At 32.7% G+C, this 20,433-nt stretch overlaps 1 protein-coding gene across 4 annotated transcripts in view; it reads right to left on the reverse strand.

Annotated features, from left to right (window-relative positions):
* Window positions 1-20,433, reverse strand: part of osy (ABC transporter oskyddad) — a 283,517-nt gene that overhangs the window by 161,134 nt on the left and 101,950 nt on the right. The window contains exon 2 of one of the 4 annotated variants that reach the window (XM_075358396.1): window positions 2,441-2,456. The exons of the other annotated variants lie outside the window; for them this stretch is intronic. The gene's annotated coding sequence lies outside the window, so the exon portion shown is untranslated. The remainder of the gene's footprint in view (window positions 1-2,440; window positions 2,457-20,433) is intronic. 4 annotated transcript variants of the gene reach the window in all.

Consider the following 20,433-nt stretch of genomic DNA (forward strand, 5'->3'; position numbering starts at 1 on the left):
ACTGCGGCTCCACCACATTCAGGCTCCAATAAAAGTATGCACGAGAGTGAATTTTCAATTCATCGTCGACCACAACTGAAAAAGACCAAGAAGAAGAAGAAGATGGAAGAAGTTCTTCGGACGGCTCAACGTGGGACCTCCCGGCGGATGTCAACATCCCCGCCGGCCCGCTGAGGGAGCCGCTGGACGCGGATGCTACCTTCCCGCTCCAGCTCCAGCTCACCGGGCTTCAATCGCCCTGGCCGGCGGACTCAGTAGCAGTAGCGGGTCCAGCGTAGGATCGCTGGAGGAGAACCACCTCGGCGAAGGACGACCGACGCCGATCTAACACTGCAGGGTTCTGGGGGCTATCACTGTCATGCTGTAGTGGAGACTCAACTTCCGCTGAGGAAAACCCCGGTCGGACTTCAATGGATGAGCCACAACTCTCCGACTTCGCCGGAGACCAGCTTCCGGACCCAACAGTTCTTCTCATAGCTAACGCAAAAAACGGCCCTTTTCTGGGCAACCACAAGGTTATGAATTACGTGCCGTCAAAGCCATTCGACGACAAAGTCAACAACATTTGCTCATTAAACTGTTAATTTCATCTGTAAATAACGTGCAATTAAACCTAACAAAATATGTCATAAATATATATGTAGATATATATATATATACACAAAAAGCACTAAAAATTTCCAAAACAGCGTATAAAGATTAATTTATATAGATGACTCTATTAATTAACATAATTTCTATTGGAAAAAAATTAATTCTCGAAAATATATTTATAAATCACCCTTTCTACAACGTTTACACATTATTAACTGCATAAACCATGTGTACTCATGGTTTATAATAATAATCGTTTTATTCTCATTTTTTACAAATTACATATTTCTTAAAAAATTACGTTGTAACTTAGTAACAACACATACAAAATTAAAATAAAGTAAACATACTTATGTAAATAAATAAAATAAAAAGAGCTATATGTATACATGTATAATGATATATATGTATAGTATTACTGTCATAATAACAATGAAAGAAAATTACCTAACATATTCTTGATATATTACAATTTTTAGATCGCAAAAGAATGAGAATTAGGTACTCCCGAGAAAATCCTATATGGGAGTTACCATCTTTATAATTTAACAAATATAAAAATTGGAATTATTAAATAACTGAATAGTTTACGCTGGGTGCTATTATATTAATAGGTAACCCTCGAAAGAGAGAAAAAAGTAGAAATAATAAGTGCTGTACGTAAAATGATTCATGTTGTGGAGTTTGGTGATTTGGACTTCTTTCTTTTTCCTGTTTAGCCTCCAGCAATTGCCGTTCAGATAATACTTCAGAGGATGAATGAGGATCATCATATGTGTGAGTGTACAGTCTTGTACAGTCCCAGTTCGACCATTACTGAGATGTGTGGTTAATTGAAACCCAGCCACCAAAGAAAACCGGTCTAGTATTCAAATCCGTGTAAAAATACTAACTTTACTAGAACTCGAACGCTGGAACTCTCGACTTCGAAATCAGCTTATTTGGGAAGACGCGTTCACCATTAGACCAAGCCGGTGGGTTAAGATTTGGACTTTTGAATATGAATTTAGTTACTTTATTCATTTTAATATACTTGACTTTCTTATACTTATTTTGTTTAAACTTAATTATTTTATTTATATTCAAAATATATCTTATTTATAGTATACTTATAATACATAAAATTCTTCGATAAACTATTTTTGAAAAGAAATTTTCGATATAATCCTCTTCGAGCCGATTTAAATTTTGTAATTATTTTTAATTATCTGATGTCTACAGGGATTTCGTAGAAAATTGAAGGTGCGACAGAAAGATAAAATCTACGGAAAATCTAAAATTTATGAAATTTTAAATCCTTTGTAATAGGCCCAAGAACAAAATTAGTCCCAAGACATGAAATTTTTAAGAAGTTTTTTTCTGTTGGGAACAGGATTAAATAATTAAAAACAACAATATTGAAGAAAAGACCTGATAATGAAATATTGAAACATATGAAGCAGCATATCGAATGAAATTAGAAGAGATTTCCTTATTAGATGTGACAAAACAGATAGACAGAAAAATGTCCCTAAAGAAGAACCAGAACTAGATAAAACGTTCGTGTTTTCGATATGGGATTAACCTTACACAACAAAACATTTACATTTAGCGCCTTATTTATCGGAACCGTAATTAATACAACTTTTAATAAATTATAATGGAAATATATAATCGAGCACATCTTTTTATCACAGTAGGTAATGGGTAAAGAAGGTTTTTATTATGTTCTCAAATGTAAAGATCATCTCCAGAGTTGAACCTCAGTACGCATCTCCCTTAGCTGTGTAATAAGAGGAGTTGAACATAATAAACCGTTAACATACACAAAACTAATACAAAATAGTAAAATGTCGTGCCTTCTTACCTGTTCCTACTGTGACCTAAAAGGAAAAAAAATTTGATTATAATATTTATTTCCTGATAACACATCTAAAGATTAAAATATACATCAAATATCTCTGAATTAAAAATAATCAAGCAACGTTTATAAAAATTTGAAAATAATGAAGATGGATTAAGTAGCTTTATAAATTCATTCTCAGTGTGGGGTAATTTATAGTCAACAAAATTACTCTTATAGAATCATTAAGAACAAATTACCTATTCCTAAAATTGTAATAAAATACCATTCCTTGTTTGATAAGTTCCAGTATGTAAAGCATGCATGATAGAAATCTATTAAGGAGATGTATATAGCCTAGTATTCAAGGTTATGTTTAACGTAATCACTTAAATTTTAACAAAATAATGACTTCAAAAACTTCCTCAAAACGAATATTATCTTCCTGTTCAGAAATAGACAATTAAAAAAGATATCCAGTGAAAAACCCATTATTTTATAAACTACTAGCTCTACCCGCCACGCTTCGCTGTCACATTGTGGTTGCATGGATGAGAAATGAGAAACAAAACAAAGCATAAGAGTTTTGCTTCACCATAAAAGTTAAATATTAAATACTACAAAACTTTTTTTATTATTAGAGTAAACACGGTTGAAATCGAACTGAGGGAACATCAGAAATCTGTTTAGCCTCCCGTAATTACCTTTCAGATAACACTTCAGAGGATGAATGAGGAAGATATGTATTAGTGCAAATGAAGTGTAGTCTTGTACAGTCTCAGTTCGACTATTCCTGAGATCTGTGGTTAATTGAAACCCAACCACCAAAGAAAAACGGTATCCACGATCTAGTATTCAAATCCGTGTAAAAATAACTGACTTCAAAATAACGCGAGCCATGGCCTACGCGTTCACCACTAGACCAAGCCGGTGGGTTAGGTCATGTATTTACATTGACTAAAGGCCACCCACTATATTTGTTCAACTAGCTCTAAATGCTAGTAACGGATGTGCTGGGTATTTTTTGTTACATTTACAGAGCTTGTTAGAAGTATAATAGTATTAAAGTCTTTTACACCGCGTAGGCCATGGCTCGCTTTGAAATTTAAAGAATCTCTCACTTAGAATTTGATTCCAAATTTTAAATATAACACAAACTCGGCCTCAGATCTGTGTAAACAATATAAAATTATTTTGAACTTACTCTGTATTTACCAGAAAAGGAGAAACAGAAAGATGAAAATAAACAAGGACGCTAATAGCTATTTCAAAAAATTCATGCGATAAATGTTTTTTATAAGAGATATGGAAAGGTTTGATATAACAGCGTAGTAGCAGTATTTACAAAATCTTCTCTTGAGTGGAAATAATTTGTTTTTACGGTGCGTCGTCTTACTTAATTCTTTAAACTAATAACTCAGTTTTTAACACTTTACATTAAATATCCCGTAATTTTGCATGGTTATCACCCAATTAAAGCATATGAACTACCTGCAGCAACTATCAAAATAACTTTTTCTAAGAGCAATGATGTTCGATGAACAGCCAGTCTCGGTCATATACATATCACTGTAAGGCTGTAAGGCTGATCACTACTGCCTTCCGGATGATGTGGCAGGGTGGTACGCCATAACAGTAGGTTTACTTCAGTTAATAAGAATAAATAAACAGGATACCACTTTACTAGTTAATTTCCCTAATAAGCTCGACATTTGTCAAATATCCAATATCTAATGTAAAATATAAAATACTAACATAATATTATCTAATATAAAATACATCTTTTTTCTAACAACCATCAGAATTTTTTGTTATATTTAGAACTCGTTTTTCCTGTTGGGCTTATAATAATTGTTTCAACTGACGGTGAATATATTTATAATTCATTATTTCAAGTATACGACTTAATAAAAATTTGAAAATAAATCTACACTCTTGAAAACAAAACAAAGCTAGTTGTGGAAGTTATATATAACCTAAGTGTTATAAGAAACTCTGTTCAAAACTGACTCCTACGAGAAGAATGTTTGCGAGATTTGCTTAAAGAGTATTCACGAGACAACAACCGCGCGCGCGCTCACATATACACAGAAAGAGAGAGAGAGAAAGAGAGAGGTTATAAATGTATGTTTGAGCGTGTCTCAGGCAAAAGCGTAAGCTACGATTCACTTTCGATACTCGGTTTAAATATAGCAGCTCAAGAATATAACGCATCGTTAAAGAAATTTTGTAAGAAAAACGTTAAGAAACAAAAAAATTAACCAAAAATGCTCTTATCGTCTGAATTCTCAGGAAAAAAACAAAAGAATACAATACGGTCTTCCAGAGCTTGGATCGTCCACAACTGATTCCCGGCCATCTGAAAATGCTTTAAACCACCTAAAAACGTGAGCTCGTGACAGAGCGTCACCTCCATACGCCCTTTTCAATTTTTAAAAGGTTTCAGTAGCATTCTCACTGAGTTTAACACAAAACTTGATTGCACAACGTTGCTCATAATTAGTATTGCTCATTTTTGTAACGCACTACAAAAACTCGTGTCACGAAAATTTGTTAACAATAGACTTAAATTACTATACCTAATATAAATCAGCTGTTCATATATCCATATGTTTATAAGTAACTTTACAGTGTTGCCAGTTTGGCTGCCAAAAAAACTAGTCTCATTACTTCATTTACAGACCTCGTATATATGTACAGGGTCATTCACGGGAACCTGATGTTTTTGAAGTGGGTTGTACTCGAGCGCTCGTGGTGGGAGGGGCACGTGGCTGGTGTCTGACGTTTCCTTTGTTTATAGCATTTACATTTTAGTCGTTGAGATGGAGCCGTGGACGCTAGACCAACGCCTGTACGCGTATGACAGTTTTGTGCGAAATGACGAATCCGTAACTGCGAGATTTCCGCCGTCAGTTTAATATCCATCGTAATGCAAGTGTCCCTTCTCGTAACACAATATTGCGATGGGTAAACAACCTTCGAACAAGCGGTTCAATATTGAAGAAAAAACCACCGGGTCCCCGACGAACTGCTAGCACTCCGGAGAACATCGAACGAGTAAGGGAAGCCATTGTCAGAAGCCCACGCGCTGCTGAATGCCTCTATTCAGAGGCATTCAGCAGCGCTTCAAACAAGATAGCCATCGTGCAGCAGTTAAACAAGCAAGATTTCACGCAGCGATTACAATTTTGTCGAAAAATGCTTACCATTTTTGAAGAAAATGAAAATTTGTTGTTGTTAATGAGTGACGAAGCCCATTTTCATCTGAATGGCTTCGTCAACAAACAGAATTGCCGGTATTGGGCAGAAAGAAACCCACATCAGCTTCACGAGAGACCACTTCATAGCCCAAAGGTGACTGTCTGGTTTGCAATAGGAAAGGTCGGTGTTATTGGACCATATTTTTTTGAAGAAAATGACGCTGCCGTAACTGTAACAGCTGATCGTTACATTGCGATGTTGAATACGTTTTTCATCCATGAGTTACGAAACCGGGGAATCGATTTTCAAAATGTGTTATTCCAGCAGGATAGAGCTACAGCGCACACAGCGAGGGCAACGATGGCTGTTCTCTGTAACTTGTTTCCGGGACGGATCGTTTCCAGATTCGGCGACATTCCTTGACCCCCTCGGTCCCCCGACTTGAGTAGTTGTGATTTTTTCTGTGGGGGTTTCTGAAATCGCGTATGTACGACAATAAACCGCGTACATTGGAGGACCTAAAGATAGCAATTCGTCATCACGTCACCCAGATTGATGTAGACATGCTGCAAAGAATTGAGGCCAGTTACCGTGAAAGGCTACAACAATGTATTGCCCAAAATGGACATCACATGCCGGACATAATTTTTCGTTCATGAGTAAGTAACAAATGCTTTGATTTAACAAGTGTCCAATAAAACTTTTTTAAAATAAATATTTAATTTTTTATGATTATTTTAAAAACATCCGGTTCCCGTGAATGACCCTGTATATAAAAGAGCAGAATCGTTTACAAGAGAAAACGAAAAGTCGTGCACTCCAAAACGAAAAGAAAAGCTGGTTCTCTCTCCCCCCGACACCACCTTATAAAATCTGACCAGGCGCAATTGCGATTTCAACAAAAAAAAATGGAAATCCGCTAAAAAAAATAGTATTTGTTGTCTTACTGTTTAAGAACTTAACTTCCTCAATTAGGAGATATCAAAACTTAATCAAAAAGATATCACTAGGGGCATATAATTAAACAATTAATTTAGTATACATTATCAATTATTTAAATATTACAAATGTCAGTATAAATAAAAGTATTTTGTATGCTACACCAGTGCTACATTGGCTTTGTACAGAACAGTTGATAAGCATCAAACCAATTTTATCTCTTAAAATAATGTAGTCTTAAGAAAATAGGAGGAAATGTAAAAAGAAACTGCGCTAGTAGAACGAAAAAAAGCTGAAAATGTACCCAATAACCCCGTTTTTGGTCTAACTCCGGTTCCTGAAAACCGATTAGCTTGAAAATCAATAGGACTCTACTCCCAATTGGTTTACATCAACCCGCCACGTATCGCCAAAATCGGTTAAAATCTGCGTCCGGTAGAACGAAAAACTTATACACACATAAAGACGTGAATATAAACATGACCGGGTGTAGTATCGATTTTCAAATTCTTTGGAAATACGCTAAAAAAAAAACTACGCTAAGAAAAGAAAGGCCTGCGGAAGAGGCTGCAGAGCCTCGCGATGGAAGCATGGCAGCTGGAATGGGACACCACCACGACTAAGGGAAGATCCTTGTATAAGTTTATACAGGATCTGGGGGATGGTATGTCTCGAGCTCGTTTTTAAGAGCAAACGGTGCCCGGGATCACACCAATCATATTAATTTAAACCAATATCTGTTTCGGTTCCGCCTGGCATCTGATGAGCTGTGCGGTTGCGGGGAGGTCCCGTCAAATGAACACCTAATGTTTGACTGCCCTGCTCTTGTGGGGGGGCCAGAGACCGGGCCACCCTGGAACTTAGAGGTCAAAGGGAAAATTGGCCACTCACAAACGGCGAGTCAATATAGCCAGAACCGCATTGTCGGATCGTGTGGGAGATCCTTGATGCGGTTGCTATGTTCAGCCGACATCAGTAGTTTACCTAAGGGAAAAGGCTCCTACCGCACTGATGTGTGAAGCTAACCTAGAGATATATATGCCTGACCAGCAGCTAATTAAGGCTCCAAGCGCTTTAATATGGTGGACAGATACTTGCTGGCATTCAGCGACCTAGGCGTGGCAGCGAATTGCTGTCTAGACGAAGTAAATTTCAATTTATGGATGTCATATATATTTTTAGTAGTTGACGGGGTGCGCCTACCCATCTTAGTAAATGACAAGTGAGCGGCGGGACACGTAAGCTGATTGGTGTATGGCATCGCGCTTAGTCCGCTCATGCTGTTAGGTAAGCTCTAGGAGCTATTTAGTTTCGCTAAACTGTTTCGAGGTTCAGTAGCCGTTTGTGGCACAGACATTCGGTATTATGCTTTAGGGCAACCGAATGGGATGGTGGTGGGAGAAATGCCAAGCAAACCAATAAAACAAGAAACGTGAACGACATATATAACTACAAGGGAATTTCTTTTTAGAATTAGTAAAGTATTTATCGATTTATTGTTAGACTAAAAAACCGGGTGGAAAAACAAAATCTATTAAAAGAATTCCAGGCTGGATTTAGTGTTATTCTTCCACCTACAGACAATATACACACGTATTTACACTTATCAGTGTTATTCAGATTAGGGTAACTATTCTAAAAAAAATTTAGTTTTTCTTTGTTGATTTACAGGTGGTAGGTGATTTTTCACTAGTTTTTAGGTTTAATTTTTTTCCGAGTAATTTCATTACAGAGTGTTATATATAAGTAGTCATTACAGAATTATTATAAGTAGTCTATTACGCAATCTAATTTAGTCTTTAATAATTTTGTTTCTAATGAATATGAGTTTCTAAATTAACCATAAGTCATACTAATCAATTTTCTGATTTCGGCCGCTAAGTGGCAAATTCTATATGCGTCGATGCTAATAAAATAAAAAAAAGTCTTTTGCATAACAATCACTTGTATGCTAATGAGAAAGTTTATATAGAAATGAACAGAGACGAAGTAAATGAAGAAATCTTGTAATCAGTCCCCCTGCAGCAAAATCAGTAAGTCGAACGAAATGAACAATGTCATTTCCAAGATATAGGCAACACAACGACAAGTATATAGTACGTGGGCATTTTACCAATGTAGCGATCGATTTAGAGCAGAATCACGCGGTCGCCCGTGTACGGCAAATGCTGTAACCGCCATTAAATAATCGGCATTGAAGCCTCTGCACAAATGGTCGTTATCAAAAGAATTGGACAGAATTTTGTTAGCTAGTGACAGTTACTTCTTTCTTACAATGCTTGATGCCCGTGGTAGATAGGCCAGACTGCCTGAATATCGAAGAATTATTGCCCCGAGTGACTTTCGATGAAAATGCATTAGAAATGCAAATTCAACCGTATGTAATTGATGGACTTATCAAGCCCATTGCGCCTGAAGAATTACCAGAGGGCTACTTTAGCAATATAGAATCGGGCATCGAGCATTTCCTCTAGAACCACGAGCGCGGGATCGTAACCTGTCAAAACCAGTACTCTGTCGCTATATTTAAGGGCAATGCCATTTCTATATCTTTGACTCCCAATCGAGGGAGTCAAAGCGTAGTGCAAAACTTTTTAAGAGATCATAAATTCTCCAACTACTGCGTCTTTGTGGCAAAATTATTACGGTCATCAAACATATGGGGTGTTATTATCCTATATTAAAGAGCAATGTTTATCAGCAATTTTTTTTGGCAGTCCTGTTTTTTAATTTTTTATATTTTTCTCTTGTTTGACGAACTCTAATATTATCTACGGTAATCTATTTTACGTGCGTACAATTTTAATTGTTTGCTTTTGCAAATATTCAGCTTCTCAGACATTTGAAAGACCATGAAAATAGTTTGCTATGTTCTTTAATACATTTTATTATGTACTTTTATATAGTTTTTGTACCTTTGTATGTTTTGTAATAAGGATTAGAGATATTTTACTTTTATGTTTTCTTGAATAAAGACATTATCATTAACAATTAGGCAAATTATATTTCTTGAATTAATGATAGTAAAGCAATAAATTACAAATACAATAATAACATTTTTAATTTCCTGGCATCATTGCTCTAGAGCTATGCTGCAAGAAGTAAAGTATGATAATCAGTAAAAAATGCGATATGGGGTTTTTTGCATTTCTCATTCATGACCCCCCAAAAAAAAAAAATAAATAAACCTTGGGATTAATGTTTTTACTTACGTACGTACATACATGTAGCTTGTCCAAGCTGAATTGGAAAAAATCTGATCTAGGCGATGGTTGCCTAGCTACGGCGGGGCTATAATATGCTACTTGTGGAAGACAGTACATATACGGTATAATAAATTTTACGGTAAATATACAGTATAATTTTTTTTATACTCATATTAACTTGCTCTTGGACTGTGTATGTGAGATTCATGGAACGGAATTTTGAAGCATTCCGCTTATCCATTTGGTCTGAAATTTTGCACACGGGTTTGCTCCTGATGACAACACATTTTAGCAACATTTTCAAGTCGCTAAGATGCGATAATTAGTGAAAAAAATGCCCCTTGAACTTATAAAACCTCGTTTACATGCATATTTTCGTAGTGAAAGATAACCTAGCCTGTTTCGGTAAGTTTGGATCTAAAATTCGCGACCGAAGTTTTAGGAAAATTTTGTACTTTTTAACCGGATCCGAATTATCGGACGAAAATCACAAATATTTCGAAAACGGTCGGTCCTAGCGCTCTGAAAAATTTTCTCAGATCCCCAATAATCAAGACCACGATAACAAAGATCCGGTCGATCAAGGGAGCAAACCTATATGCAAACTTTCATAGCGAATGGATAAACGGAAATGCTTCAAAATTCGACTGAAAGATTCCGTACCATGAATGTCACATAAATAGTCCAAGAGCGAGTTAATATAAGAGTGGTTTAGAGTAAACATTAAGAGTAACAGTAAATTAGTCTGCATCATATAGCAAAATATATCTATTTCAGTATCTGATAAAGAAATAAATTTAATGATTTAATAATAATATATAAACATTTAATAATATATAAACCATATACCATTTAATAATATATGAACTCATGATTAAATAAGTAACTAATAAAGATAAGACGTAAATTTGTTTATTGATTGGAATAAACTATAGTCGTAGCGAATATACACTGTCTTTAATCGAGTAGTATTATAAACCCGTGCTCCTTAGGCAATAAATTATAAAGCAATGCTGTTCATCAGATCTGTGCCAATTCGGCTTGGACAAGCTATGTGCATGTTGACGTGTTTGAAGCTTTTGACTGGATAAACCGATTTTTATGAAATTTTGTATAACGGCTCGTGTACATGGGACAACGTTTTGGTAAAAGTTTGGGGTCAATATGTCCAAAGGGGGTTCGATAGTTTTTTGGAGTCAATTTTCTAAATATTTTGCAAACATAACTCCACTTTATAATAAGCTCAGTACATACGTGCCTGCTTATCTTACCGTTTAAAAAAGCTTAAAATTCCCTCCTTCCCCAAAAATCGAAAAAACCATCTTTACACTTATTGCATATTTCTTAATCGATTTTCTTTTATGTCTTCCTTGGCATAGTAGTAGTACAAACAACCTAAAAAAAAATATTTTGGGGTAATATGGAGACTGGGGAGCCGATCAAATTTAAAAATATTTTTATTTATTTAAACTTTTAATATTAATAAAAGTTGGAGCATAATTCACCTTCACCCCCAAAAAAGAAATCTTTAATAATTTTTTAATGGTTGTACATTTTTAGTGGAATTTTTTAGTTACTTCCATTCAAAATAGCAAACGAAGATAAATCAAAAATTTTTCTTGGAAGGCGAATAAAAAAAAGCCGATTTTTTAAATTTGTTTTGGTTTATTTAAACAGATATGAAAATTTACTATAAAACTTCATCATAAATTACCCACATAAGTTACCATAAACTTATAATGATGTTGGTCATGAAAAACTTTCTTCATGTATAATTATTTTTCCATAATATAAGAATAAATAACCAATGTCAGGAAAGTATCACAACTTTGTTCTCAGATTTTTTATTTATTGTTATTACCTTATTCAAAAGTACGATATACATCTTAATTCATTTTCAAAAAAATTATTCGTAATTCACGGAAATAGGTGGGTAAGATACATTCAAATTCATTACTCGTAAATACAAAAAGACAATGCTAAAGCATCAGTGTAAAACTAAGTCATAAACTAATAGTTATTCGTTTAAGTTTCGGTCGATACAGTCGCGGGGTTGGCGAATCGAATCAGGCCATTAAACACGAGCATATAAAAATAAAAACTGACAGTCATCAAAACATATACGTCACACTGCATACAGATAAAACGTCTGTTCAGCATTTCAGTTGCAACATCAAACACTTACTATGACCCACTTATTGATAAATGACCGATATCCATTGACAAAAACTAACTATACGTTCCAGATTATGTAAGGCAACAAAACAACTCTATAACTGAATTGTAGTGATTTTATGAAAAAAAAAGAATAAAATAAAAGAGTGTTTGATAATAAAAGTGTTTAGCATAAGGTATATTTTTGTAATATTACAGAAAAAGGAATGAAAAACTAATCCACTAAAATAATTTCTATAAATAATATGCAGAGTAATATCATTGTAGGAGAAGAAATGAAATCTGATATAATACAGAACAAGATAAATAACTTTTAACAATATGTCCTTAACCGTAGAAATCTAGCAATATGAAATCGATGTCAGAAAGAAACTGTGATTAAGTCACTGCACCACTCTGCCTCTTTCTTATTATAAAATATCTGTCACGAAATAAAAAGCATACCTTTGTAGAGTTTTTATCTTACGAACCACTTTTTATGGAAAATAAAATATTTAAATTAAATCTGGTTTTTTAACACGTTAATACTGTTAGTTAGAATTTATTTGAAGAAAACCTGTATAAATTATGGTAAAATAGATAAAAAAATATACTTCGTTTTCGCCTGTTTTTCCCTTGCTATAATTTGATATTATATAACTCTTCCAAGAGGCTATGTAAATGAAATATTTTTATACGTACATATATGAAGAATGTTCTTAATTTTTTTAGTCAACCATTTAATTTTTAAAGTGAAATCTTTTTCTCAGAAAAGATAGAAATACCTTTTGCATTGTGTATTTTAATATCTCTATTATCACGGTAAGGAATAAACTTTATAAAGTTAGATAACAGCAGGTGGAGAAACGGGTTTTTTTGTCTTCAGTCATTTGACTGGTTTGATGCAGCTCTCCAAGATTCCCTATCTAGTGCTAGTCGTTTCATTTCAGTATACCCTCTACATCCTACATCCCTAACAATTTGTTTTACATATTCCAAACGTGGCCTGCCTACACAATTTTTTCCTTCTACCTGTCCTTCCAATATTAAAGCGACTATTCCAGGATGCCTTAGAATGTGGCCTATAAGTCTGTCTCTTCTTTTAACTATATTTTTCCAAATGCTTCTTTCTTCATCTACTTGCCGCAATACCTCTTCATTTGTCACTTTATCCACCCATCTGATTTTTAACATTCTCCTATAGCACCACATTTCAAAAGCTTCTAATCTTTTCTTCTAAGATACTCCGATTGTCCAAGTTTCACTTCCATATAAAGCGACACTCCAAACATATACTTTCAAAAATCTTTTGCTGATATTTAAATTAATTTTTGATGTAAACAAATTATATTTCTTACTAAAGGCCCGTTTCGCTTGTGCTATTCGGCATTTTATATCGTCCTGCTTCGTCCATCTTTAGTAATTCTACTTCCCAAATAACAAAATTCTTCTACGTCCATAATCTTTTCTCCTCCTATTTTCACATTCAGTGGTCCATCTTTGTTATTTCTATTACATTTCATTTTTTTTGTTACGTTCTTGTTTATTTACATGCGATAGTTCTTGCGTAGGAATTCATCTATGCCATTCATTGTTTCTTCTAAATCCTTTTTGTTCTCAGCTAGAATTACTATATCATCAGCAAATCGTAGCATCTTTATCTTTTCACCTTGTACTTTTACTCCGAATCTAAATTGTTCTTTAACATCATTAACTGCTAGTTCCATGTAAAGATTAAAAAGTAACGGGGATAGGGGATATCCTTGTCGGACTCCCTTTCTTTTAACGGCTTCTTTCTTATGTTCTTCAATTATTACCGTTGCTGTTCGGTTCCTGTAAATGTTAGCAATTGTTCTTCTATCTCTGTATTTGAACCCAAATTTTTTTAAAATGCTGAACATTTTATTCCAATCTACGTTATCGAATGCCTTTTCTAGGTCTATAAACGCCAAGTATGTTGGTTTGTTTTTCTTTAATCTTCCTTCTACTATTAATCTGAGGCCTAAAATTGCTTGCCTTGTCCCTATACTTTTCCTGAAACCAAATTGGTCTTCTCCTAACACTTCTTCCATTCTCCTCTCAATTCTTCTGTATAGAATTCTAGTTAAGATTTTTGATGCATGACTAGTTAAACTAATTGTTCTGTATTCTTCACATTTATCTGCTACTGCTTTCTTTGGTATCATGACTAAAACACTTTTTTTGAAGTCTGACGGAAATTCCCCTTTTTCATAAATATTACACACCAGTTTGTATAATCTATCAATCGCTTCCTCACCTGCACTGCGCAGTAATTTTACAGGTATTCCGTCTATTCCAGGAGCCTTTCTGCCATTTAAATCTTTTAATGCTCTCTTAAATTCAGATCTCAGTATTGTTTCTCCCATTTCATCCTCCTCAACTTCCTCTTCTTCCTCTATAACACCATTTTCTAATTCATTTCCTCCATATAACTCTTCAATATATTCCACCCATCTATCGACTTTACCTTTCGTATTATATATTGGTGTAACATCTTTGTTTAACACATTATTAGATTTTAATTTATGTGCCCCAAAAGTTTCCTTAACTTTCGTGTATGCTCCGTCTATTTTACCAATGTTCATTTCTCTTTCCACTTCTGAACACTTTTCTTTAATCCACTCTTCTTTCGCCAGTTTGCACTTCCTGTTTATAGCATTTCTTAATTGCCGATAGTTCCTTTTACTTTCTTCATCACTAGCATTCTTATATTTTCTACGTTCATCCTTCAGCTGCAATATATCGTCTGAAACCCAAGGTTTTCTACCAGTTCTCTTTATTCCGCCTAAGTTTGCTTCTGCTGATTTAAGAATTTCCTTTTTAACATTCTCCCATTCTTCTTCTTCATTTTCTACCTTATCTTTTTTACTCAGACCTCTTGCGATATCCTCCTCAAAAATCTTACCTCCTCTTCCTCAAGCTTCTCTAAATTCCACCGATTCATCGGACACCTTTTCTTCAGGTTTTTAAACCCCAATCTACATTTCATTATCACTAAATTATGGTCGCTATCAATGTCTGCTCCAGGGTAAGTTTTGCAGTCAACGAGTTGATTTCTAAATCTTTGCTTAACCATGATATGATATAATGTATCTGATACCTTGCAGTATCGCTTGGCTTTTTCCAAGTGTATATTCTTCTATTATGATTTTTAAATTGGGTGTTGGCAATTACTAAATTATACTTCGTGCAAAAATCTATAAGTCTGTGTATGCGTTTTGAAATACTCTACTCTCTTCCCTATCTTCTTGTTCATTATGAAACCTACTCCTGCCTGCCCATTATTTGAAGCTGAGTTAATTATTCTAAAATCACCTGACCAAAAGTCGCCTTCCTCTTCCCACCGAACCTCACTAATTCCTACTACATCCACATTTATCCTATCCATTTCCCTTTTTAAATTTTCTAGTCTACCAACCTTTTTTAAACTTCTAACATTCCACGCTCTGACACGTAGAATGTTATTTTTTAATTTTCTGGTGACCCCTTTCTTAGTAGTCCCCACCCGGAGATCCGAACGGGGGACTAGTTTAGTTTACAGAAACGGGTTTTGAAAGAAAAACTTATTTAATTCTTCTTTCGACGGAGCAAATCTCCACGGTTAAACGGTCTTTTATCCGAAAAACATCCCAGTAAGGCACGATATCTTTTACAAAATACAAAATTTCCAAATCATATTTCATCGCACAAGCCTTTATGGGAAATTAAATATTTTTAATTACTTAGACTATCGCTAACTCTCCTAATCACTCAGAATAGAGTACAGTGGTTAATGTAAGCGTACAACACAGCGCAAAACTTGAACATGATTGTTCAATGTTTCGCTGTAGTGCACTGACAAGCGACTGGATTACTTTCTAACGGGCGGAGGAGATTTACAGCAGCTTTAATTAAAATACATAATTCCTTTATAGCCCTTTTTTCAATGCGTTTTTAATATAATAATTTCAAAAAGAAATCTGTGAAAAATGTTCCTATCAATCAATTATTTAAAAAATTACAGTTATTTAAACTGGGAATAGGAAGATTTTTTTAAATAATTAAATCTACGGTTTGAACCCTATTCCTAAATTTAATCAAAAGGTAAAATCTTATTGGGCCGACAAAACACTTTTAAATAACAGATGTTTTATATAAATATTAAACATATACTTTAAAAAAACCCCCAAAAACAGGGATATTTTGAGATCGTATTACTTATCCCATGTTGAAATAGTTGTTTTCATATGTAATTTTAAATTTTACATTCCTATTCAAACAATCTAAGTTGAGTAGAAAATTTTATTTTCTCCCTAAAACAAATTATAAAAGACAAAGAATTATCTGACAAAACGTTACCAAAAAATTCCAAAATCAAGTTAACTGCAACTCTAAACGAAATAAATTTAAAATCAAGGAATCACTTCTACTTAAACGCACAGACATAATTGCCCTATAGCGTTTGCAGCTATATATTCAAAATTTAGCAATTTCTTTTTTAAATTATTTTTAGTAAGCGACAAAGTGATTTGCAAGTTATTATCACATACAAAAAAAGAAGTTACATTATAAGGGATACAATTTTACATTTAATGCGTCCAGTACAACAACCCAAGAAATTAAAAAAAAAATTAATCTCAAAAAAATATCCTTACATTCTAAAGTATCTGAATGAGAAATCTAATTTAGAATACAGCAGAAGTGAATAAAATAATAAGTAAATCATTTTTACTTTAAGATTTAAATCATTTTAAGTTTATTTAAAAAAAATAAAGCCAGCATCTAATGGGTATAACGGTTATAATATCAAAATGTTGATCAACTGAAAACAAATGAAGACTTTGCAAAAGTCTTCATTTTCAAGACTTTTGCAAAGTTTACATAAAAATTCTGCTTAAAATCATTTGAAAAATATTCATCGTAAAGTATTTGGATTATCTATTATGAGAATCTACGTTCCACTTTATCCCATAATGAAACCGCAACAAATTTTGTAAATAATAATTAATGAGACTAATTAGTTTCTTAGTAAAAGATACTAGGTATATAATGAATAAAAAAATAATTGGTGTATTATGAATTTCATTTTACATCGATATAAAAGCCTAACTTTTAGTTATACTTATTTATGAACAAATTATTTACAATTATTTTTGAATAAAAAATAAATATTTGATTAATAATAAATGTATTATCTACATACGAGTATTATCTACTTCATTCAAGTGGTGGGGAAACGATAATAAAAAATTAAATTTTGACGATATTTCTTTCCACATACTCAACATTGTAATCGAAAATATTATTTTTTTTCAAAAATCTATTGTCAAACGTCTCTCAAAAATCATATTTAATCTTTTAATTTGATGAAGGTTTTTTAATAAAAAATTTTGTTCTCAAAATATGTCATCTAAATATTCAGTTACATGATTATATACCAATTTTGTATATATTTTTAATTAAATGTTTTAAATAATTATTTTTCTGACAAAAATAAATTTAAAGAATTGATGAAACGGCTGCTTTAATTTCGATTGATTAATATAAAAAAATAATAATTCGTAATTCTATTAGGCCGAAAGTTTTCGCTGTTTTTAATTAGAATTTAATGCTGGGAAACGATAACTTTTCAACGTCCTAATAGATTAATAATTATTAATGAAATATATAACAAAGTTTTATTGATTTTTGTCCGCCATTTTAAATTTTGAAAAACGAATATAAAATTCGTAATATACGACTTGAAAACCCCTTGTATAACGAATTTCATAAAAACCAATGCATTTTTTCCCACCATTTTGAATTTTGAAAAACTAATTTAAGATTCGTAATAAGCGAATCAAAAAATCTATTGGTACAAATTTTCGTCAAAAATGGACTATCAGAAAAATGTATTGGGTGAATGAAATAATAAAAAAAGTAAGAAAAAAATAATCGAAATAATACAATTATTTAATTTTATTATTAATAATATTTTATTTAATAATAAAATAAGAAAATAAAAATAAGGAATCCAGAAAACGTTTTATCCTACCAAAATGCTAATCAGTAACAGTAAAACCAGTCGTAAAATTTCGGAGTTTAATTGTAAATTAATGCAAACATTTTTGAATGTACTGATTATAAAACAAACTTTTTTTTTTTTAACCCATTAGTATCGTATAAAATTATTCTTATTATTTTTTCGTATAAAATTATTCGTATAATATACGCACTATGCGTATATTATATAAATTTACACAGACTGTAAAAATCATACTGTGGCTAGAGTATATTGATCAGATACTAACTGGTGTGTTATGTGACTATGCACCTCAAATATAGCTCGGTAGTTGCAAACCAACCAAGACAGGAGTTAATCCTTGTGTTATTTTACTTCTATAGCTATTCTAAAAGTTAGTCTGACTTGAAATTGGTAAACCCGCACTCAAGTAGTGCCTAATAAGCTGCGCACATCCTCTAACCTAGTTTATACTTGTAAGTTTTTATTTTAATCATAAAATACTAACGAACTAATACTATATTACGATGAATTCTTAGGAACTGACTCCGTAAGGTGTCACAGAGTGTTGCATGGGAGAAATTTCAGTTAACCAATTATCAGTTCCCGATTTGGCGTTATTTTCCATCAATTCAAATTCGTCGTTTGTCATTATATGAAAAACATTTAACAGACTAAAAGTAATTAAAATATCTAATGACTGAAAAAAAAACACACGATAACTATGAATAAGGAATTAATTTTGACGTATTTGACATAGGTCATTTATAGGTATTTGACGTATTTAACTGATATCTTAGCATTGTCGAGTGCATCGAATTTAACTTGCTGAAAATAAAAAGATTCATTGAAAAATGTTAAGTTGCAGGAAAAATATATAACAGTAAAAAAAATTCATTCTATAAACACCAGCAGTAGTAGTTTTTAATAGAAGCATTTTAGAAATTAACCAGATTTCATGCACCAAAAACACACACAAATGTAAAAAACCATGGATGCCAAATTTTAATATTTGCCGGCCTCCGTGGCACGAGTAGTAGCGTCTCGGCCTTTCATCTGGAGGTCTCTAGTTCGAATCCTAATCAGGCATGGCATTTTCACACACGCTACAAATGATTCATCTCATTCTTTGAAGCAGTACCTAACGCTGGTCCTGGAGGTTAAACAAACGAAAAAAAAAAGTTTAATATTCATAACCAATAAAAATTACCACTCGGCAATTTGGAGTTTTTTCTGACGCTAAAAACAATTTTTTTGAGAATTTCCAGTATTAATAGGAATTTAGAGATAAAAAAGAGGAAAAGAATGCCGTATAAAATGCTTCAGATAGCTATTTATCCATCTAAAATTATTATTTTTTTTTTTAAATTATATATTGTACTTTATTTTTATTTTTTATTATTTATACAAGCATTGTTTACTTGCAATTAAAATTTTAAGAATTTTCTTTTCACTTATTCTAATAATGTAATCAATTACAAAATATTAGTTAATTATCTATTAGTCAAAACAAAATGCTTTATAATCATTTTGAGATCTCATGGCCACTTATTATTATTTTTATTTCCTTATAGAATAATGCACAGAATTTGTAAAAATCCTATTCGTTTAAAAGCAAATTGTAATTTTTTAAATAAACAATTGCTATATCCATATTTTAATATTTAATCTTTTTTTAAATATTTTAAAATTTTCATTAAACTGCCTTGATACATAAATTACTAGAATATAGTTATATTCTAGTAAAATACTATAAAACACTTTTTCCTATAAAATTAAAATTAATGAAGATAGCGGTTTTCGTTATAAAATAATGAGATTTAATATAATTGTAAATTGCTTAAATTAACTCAGATAGCCCTCTCAATTATTTTATCTCAATTAAAACAATAAATAAGTAATAAAAAATTAATTCAAATTGACAAATACCGACTGAGAACAAAAAATTCGTAAAATATTTGCTACAAAAAAAATTGTACCCCCGTTAGAAATGTCAAAACATTTATCCCACTAAATATGTTTTTAAACCGGAACCACAGCTGCAAATATACCATAAAATGTAATTAGTAAGTACATATGAACACTGTTCATATGAACACAAGTGACACTGAATATTCTGGACACGTTGTTGAGGTCACTATACCAGAAAATCAGTTCAATGTACAGGTAATAGAATTTCAAAAATTATTTCATCCAAAACTTCTAGCAAATGTTACGGGCTTTAGTTGTTGTTATCAATTTTTTTTCCATTAAGTACATTCTTAACGACTAAAGTATAAAATAATTCGGCAAAATAAGAGGGAGGGACAGACTACGTACATGATAAATGTTCCAAGTACGATATAGCGTAAACGTCAATAAGTACCATACGTTCGTTAAAATTGTGTCCATTTTTAAGTGATGAGGGGAAAAAAATACAATCACGTATAAATATTACTAATATTATAATTAAGTACGAAAGGTTTGAGGGCAAAAAATTAAGTAAAAAGGTTTTTACTATTTTCCCGCTATTATCC

The sequence above is a fragment of the Lycorma delicatula genome, chromosome 1 (assembly GCF_047948215.1).
Source record: "Lycorma delicatula isolate Av1 chromosome 1, ASM4794821v1, whole genome shotgun sequence".
In the NCBI taxonomy this organism is placed as follows: Eukaryota; Metazoa; Arthropoda; class Insecta; order Hemiptera; family Fulgoridae; genus Lycorma; species Lycorma delicatula.